We start from the raw sequence: 7,047 nt of genomic DNA, 5'->3' as shown, positions 1-7,047 counted from the left end.
ATAACCAGTTATTCAAAATCATAGGGAACAATTAGATGGGTTACTATGTAAATATTATTATACTATTATGAATACTGCTATTTTCAATAAGAAAGCAAACATCCAAAATAGTATTATTTCTTTTTTGGAATCTGTGAGAATCTGGGGGTCAACTACCCCATATCATTCTCAAGCTGATGGCTAAGTGAAGAGGATGAATAAAACTCTGAGAACCATGTATGCCAGCCAAGACCCAAGGCATTGGGATAAGCGGTTGCCCTCTCTATTGTTTACATAAATGGAAGTACCACAGGCATCAACAGGATTCAGCCCATTTGCACGTAGTGTATGTAATGTATTGTATCGTAGATGGCCTCGAGGGATATTGGATGTACAGTAATTAAAGAAAGTTGGAGCAAAGAAGCAGATGCCCTAAGAATTTAGAGAACTGAAACAAGCCCTGTGTTTTCCAAAGGCTGTCTTCTCTCTTGACTCTACCCTTAAGGAAATTTGCTAGTACCCATTGTGAGATCTACGGTTCACATAGCTCCACTTAATAGATTTACTAGATCATCTATATGAGGTATAGAGTAGCTATCCAATTTGGCTTTTTTATTTACCTATGCCATGTCAGCACAAAATAATATTTCACTATTAAGTTTAGAAGCCAATAAAATGGGAGAACACCACTCGCTGTACGATGGCTATAATTTCCAGTTTCAACACCTTTCTCTTCAAGATGGCTTTCACATGTTCTGGTACTCTATAGAGGCTTTTCCTAATGGAGAGAGATTCTCCTTTGTGAATAGATTCCTATCTATTCATTGCTCAGTAAGATCAGTAGTACCAGGCCTTTAGTGAACACCTCTTAAAAGATTGTTAGAAACTCCTTTAAATCTTCTTTTTGAGTGGAATTAACTCAGGATTCACATGCACTTCTCCTTTTTCCTGCCTTTCCCTATTACCATGTTCTAAGGTTTTTTGGTTGCATTCTGTGAGATCATCAAGGTAGAGTTGGATTCTTGATCATACGATTTTCAAAAAATATTCACATGGTATATTTTTGTTTATAGTCAGTTGGAGTTGGATGGTACCTAAATTTAAATAAATAAATAAATAAATAAATAAATAAATAAACAAACAAACAAACAAGCAAGCAAGCAAGCAAGCAAGCAAGCAAGCAAGCAAGCAAGCAAGCAATTTGGTTTGCATGGAGCTTCTACCACTTTCCTGATAGAGGAAAGTGGTGTGAGGCTTACTTAGATAACATCATTATTTATAGCCAACCTGGAAAGATCACCTAAAACATTTGGGACAAGTGACAAGTCTCCAGAAGGCTGCCCTAGCAGTAATCCGACAAAACAGGCTATAAAGAAATCAAATATTTAGGTTTTCTGGTAGGGAACAAAGAGGTGAAATTAGATAAAAATAAAATATTAGCTCTGAAAGAAGTCAAGGCTCCAAAAGCAACAGAAGTTAAATATCTTTTTGGACTAGTGGGGTAGTATAACTGGTTTATTCCCCATTTTGCCATCCATGCTCGAGCTTTGACAGATCTCACCCAGAAGGCAGAATGAATAGTATTGAACAGGTTGTTGGTTATATTACGTATGTTATATTACATATTTTATTTGTTTTTATCTACTTTATTGTAAGCTGCCCAAAGTCATGTACAGAAATCAAATAAATAATAAAATTGACACCAGAATGTCATTAAACCTTCAAGGACTTGAAAGAAGCTTTGTGTCAAGGCCTCATTCTAAAAGGGCCAGACTATAAAAAGGCTTCCATCATAAATTATGCTTCTGACATAGAACTTGGTGCAGCCTTAATACAGACTTATGGGGATGAAGATAATCAAGTGGTATATTTAGCCAAGAAACTGTTCTCACAAGAAGCTAACTACAGGACCATTGAAAAGGAAGTGTTGGCCTTGAAATGTGCCACAGATGTGCTCGAAGTATATTTATGGGGCTGAGAGTTTACAGCTATAATGGACGACCAACCGCTTATCTAGGTACAGTGGATGAAAAACAGTAATCCTTGAATTACAGTTACGCTGTCTTTACAAACCTACATATTCACCATACAACAGACAGCAGGGTAACAAAACATTCCTGAAGACTTTTTATCCTGTCAGGGACAAGTTACAGAAATGTCTAGTGAACGTGGCCTGAGAAGAGTGTAAAGAAAACCTCTTATCTCTTAAAAGAAGGGAAGGATGTGGAACCGCCCAGATTGAGCAGGCACTTCTCATTCCCTTCTGGAGTCCAGAGTTTCAGTGCTGTCTGGGGAAGTGGGTTAAAGTAGCCCCACCTTCTCCTTAATTGGAGAGAAGGCCCGCTTAAATGGACCAGAAACCCAGCATGCATGTGGCTGTAGCAGAAGAGGATTTGAGCCAGGAAGACTACAGAGAAGCAAAGTCTCCAGTTCAAAGGCAAGTAACTCAGCAGCAGTCCCAGGATGACAAAAGCCTTGGCACTGCAAGGCCCGCTGAGAGACAGAGCCAAAAAATGGGGGGAAAGAGCCCAACTAGCGTCTGCAAAGAAGTGACTGGAGCAAACCCATTGTCTGCAGCAGCCCAAGCGCAGTGTTTTACAAACCAGCGCCAGGAAGAGAAGCTTGTGAGTGCTGGGGAGGAGAGAAAAGACCCATATGCCAGTCAACAGAGAAGGCATGAAAAGGACTTGCAAACACAAATGGACTGAGTTTGGCTACAGGAGCTGAAGATTTGGGGAAATAAATACTCAAAGAACTAGGAAATAGTTTTTATAGGAAACTATAGAGCAAAAGAACATAGAGATTGGAACACAGATATGGAGATAGAAGTAGTTGTAAACTTATAGTAATGTCAAGATGCTAGATTAAGATAGGTAGTAAGAAATTAGGTAGGAAATAGGCATAAACAAAGAATTTCTCCCTCTGTGTGTGTGTGTGTGTGTGTGTGTGTGTGTGAGAGAGAGAGAGAGAGAGAGAGAGAGAGAGAGAGATTCTCATGTACTAAATATTGGACAACCAATGTTGGACAACCTTCTGTAAGAGAATGGGAAAGTGGCAATAGAAGAAATGTTTTCTCATTAGGAAGCTATGCAATTCAGTTATTTTCCTGCCCTCATTTACAAGAATGACATACAAGTTTTCAATAAGTTAACCTTTAGCCTTATATTTTAAAACAGCTGGTAACAATGCTAGTGACACTGCATAGAACGTTTCAGCTTTCCCAGAAGACACTAACAGTTCTTTATTGAAGCAGTATGCCATCATGAGACTTTATATCATTCCATCTGAAATTACATCAAATTTTCCATATGCTTGTTACAAAACAAAAAATTGTAGCTCAGGCAAGGGACTATAACGATGATAGGATTATTCCCAAAGATATGCTTATCTGCAAAATGTAGCCAGGTATTTGTAGAGCTATAGTACACCTTTGCAAGCAGTTTTCATTACCGTACAAATCCACTTGAGGCTTTGATGGCTTTTTAAATGTATTACACATTGTGGGCTTCTTGGAAGCAACTGACCGGCTGCTGTCAGAAACTGGATACTGAACTAGGTGGGTATTTGGCTTGATGCAACAGAACGTTTTTTTTTTTTAATGTTTAATTCACAGAAAGCACTTCCCTAAATCTGCCAACTAATGCTTTGCATTAAGAGGCAGCATATCTACTTATCAAAGTCCATTGACTGAAGCAGAATACTGAATAAAAGCATCCTTTGTCTTATACAGCAAGGCAATCCCAATTACTTATGTATGTATTGGTTACTGGGGCTGCACAGAGTAAGGGGCTGTATGGACCTGAAGTACAGAGGAGAAGACAGGCTAGTTACAGCCTCAAAGAGGTTTAAGTTGGAGTCAAAGAGGCTTGGTTTTATTTTCCTTAAAAAAAACAACAACAAAAAACCAAATATAGTGTTGCTGAATAATGGCCTGAACTGTGTATCAGACAATCACTGTGCAAATGATAAGGATAAAAGTGACTATATATGTGCCATTTGATCTACAATTTCATTACCCACAGTTTTGTGTATCTGTAGTTGGTATACACAGACCAGACCTTGTTATTCATGGGAGAGGGGTCTGTGTATCCACAGTTCATTTTCTTGTGTGTGGTTTCGTTGGTAGACTTTGGAGTGTTCTGCATTTTACACATGCACAAAATGGGACATAGGCTTTTGCACATGTGTAAAAATGTTTGTTCGAGCTCTCATTATTTGCAGGTATGTTATTTGCAGTTGTTAGCCTAGAACAGAACCCCTATGAATAGCAAGAGCTACCTGCATGTTTACAAATGGCAGTTCAAATGGTGAAAGATCAAAAATAACCACAGAGCTCAAATTAATTCTCCATAACCATGCAACATAACAATGTCCTACTGAGTAAAAGAAGCTAGACTGAACTAAAGCCAAAGCAAATCGCTAAAAGACTATGTCATGTATTAAAGCATTTGGCCTATTTCCCAAAACAGAGGTTTGGGCCTTTCAACTTATAATACATTCACAAGCAGTTGAAGAAAATGTTTTGTACAGTGTTCATACAGAAGCATGCCTCAATAAATGGAATGCTAATATAATTTGAGTGTTTAAAGAAAAGGAATGAAAAAATATTCAAGAGTCTCTTGACTATTATTACATAATCCATTGGTATTTTTATACAAAGACAGGTTGGCTATAGTGCCATTTAGGAAGCCAGGACTGAGCACTGGGTCTGCAGGTGTCATGAGTGCTGTTGAGCTAAAGTCATCAGCGCAATGGCACACATGACAATGACAAGGAAATAGGTGAAGGGGTACAAGATAAGTAGCCATCAACCCACAACGACTAACGGCTAACAAACAATAGCTAAACGGATCACGGAGCCACCCAAGCCATCAGCGGCAATACAACGGGGATCGCCCAGCTGAAAGCAATCAGCAGAGGAATGGGAAACCTGATGATGGGCGATCCCGGAAACCCTCACCCACCGGCAGGGCAACGTATTGGACAAAGGGGGGTGACGTGACCGTGAGCGAGGGGGCGCTGACCGGCGCGGGGTATTTAAACCCCGCACCGGCGCGCTCCTGTCACTCTCAGCTTTTTTCTACCGACGCTGTACCTGCCCTGCAAATAAACCAGAGCCTGATCCACGAACCAGTGTCTGAGTGTTATTCAGAGGTAGGCAGCGCATGACATAAAGCTGAGAGTCATAAACTCAGCCTCGCCGAGCCCCACCGGACGACAACGAGCCGCGGGAGGAGTAGACGGCGAGAAGACCAGCAAGATGAGGCCGGAGCGGCGCGGGCAAGGAGGGCGAGCCGTGCGGCAAGAGACAGAGGAGGACCGACCAAGGCCAGAGGCACCGCGGACTCCCGGAGCCATGGACGCCCACCCCACCCGACCCGAGCCTCAGCTCCAACCCCAAGGGGAGATGGCGACGGAGGCAACCCGACCGCGGGAGGGAGCAGCACGACTTCCGAAACCAGCGGAGGACCCCGCGCCCCACATCGCACCCCAGCAACGGGCGTGGAGCGACAGCCCCACGGCGGTCAACACGGAGGAGGACGACGGAGACACCCATCAGACGGCGGAGGAAGCGGACCCGCGGCAGAGGGACGATGAACCCCGCCGGCAACCTACCCCCGAGGACGCGCCAACGGAACCGGCCCCAGCGGCGGCGCGGGCTGTGGACGAGGAGGCACGAGCTGAACTCGCGGCCATGCGGGCTCAACTGACGGAACTCCGGACCATGCTCCAGGCGCTTATGCCCCCCGCGCCACCCAACGACGTCCCCGCACAAGCCCACACCCCGAGCGAAGCACCGAACCCACACGGGCCAGCGGAGGGTCAGCAGACGGCACAGGCGGCCGACACCACACCCCGGGAAGCGAGAGGCGGGGCCGCACAAAACGCCCGGGCCCCAAAGGACTTCCCCATCTTCTTCGATGGGACCCCCACAAAACTCTCGTTTTTCGTGACCAACGCTAGGGAGTTCATGGGGAGGCACGGACACTCCTATGACTCCGAGGCCGACAAGATCGCCGCCGTGGCGATCAAACTCCAAGACAGGGCGGCGGACTGGTACGTCCAACTGTACGAGTCCAGCTCCCCCGCCCTCGACACCTTCCCTGCTTTCATCAATGAGATGAAAAACTACTTCGAAGACCCCCTAGCCAAAGTAAGGGCGAAAAGCGCACTCCAAAGACTTAAACAGGGCACACGCACGGTCCCTGACTACGCCCTGGAGTTCAAAGCCCTCGCGGGGAAGGTCAGCGACTGGTCCGAGACCACCCTGCTGGAAATGTTCAAAAGGGGGCTCAACCGCGACGTTCTCCAATGGGCCCTCTACCGCGATGACCCAGAAACGTTACACGGGTGGATCCACCTCGCGGGGAAAGCCGAACATGCGCACCGCACCTTCCTCATGACAACCACGGAAGACACAAACTATGCCGGGAAAAAAGTACCCGCACCACACGGGGGGATGGCCGGCCCCATATACCAAAAAAAGAAGTTCAACCGGGAGCCCTGCGGGAGGTGTGGCAAATTAGGGCACAAGACGGCGGATTGCTTCGCCAACCGACCGCCGACCAGCGCGCCCAAACCCACTCCGAAAATTAGCCCCAAACCACCCAACCCGGGGCCGCCCCCTCACCGCCGAATGACCGTGGCCACAGCGACACCAGAAGAGGGCTGGGACGCTTACTGGGGGGAAGAGGACAATACAGACCCCGACCAGCCAGCGGGAAATGCTCCCCGCTTGCCCTGAGACGCGTGGCGAGGCAGGCGGTGGGACAGCAACGCGGACCACCTCAACGAAACGACGAAAGCCCCGTAATATTGGCAGCAATTCAACTCTCTGCCGGCAACGGAGCCACCACGGCCGCGGCACTAGTGGACTCGGGGTGCTCAAAAAACCTCATCCACCCCGACCTAGTCGCCAAACTCGACCTCCGCTGCTTCCCCCTCCCCACGCCGCTGGCATTCCACCAGCTGGACGGCTCTACAGCGGGAGGGAAACCAGCCACGCTACAAACCGAGCCGGTCACCCTGCAAATGGGCACTCACACCGAGCGCACATCGTTCGTAGTC

The 7,047-nt window shown here is 46.3% G+C and overlaps 1 protein-coding gene across 1 annotated transcript in view; it reads right to left on the bottom strand.

Moving 5' to 3' along the window:
* CENPP (centromere protein P) overlaps positions 1-7,047 on the bottom strand; it is a 176,528-nt gene that overhangs the window by 56,712 nt on the left and 112,769 nt on the right. The window lies entirely within an intron of this gene.

Source organism: Candoia aspera, chromosome 2, assembly GCF_035149785.1.
Source record: "Candoia aspera isolate rCanAsp1 chromosome 2, rCanAsp1.hap2, whole genome shotgun sequence".
Lineage (NCBI taxonomy): Eukaryota > Metazoa > Chordata > Lepidosauria > Squamata > Boidae > Candoia > Candoia aspera.
Note: the sequence above shows the minus strand (reverse complement) of the source record. Positions and strands in the feature narration are given on the sequence as shown.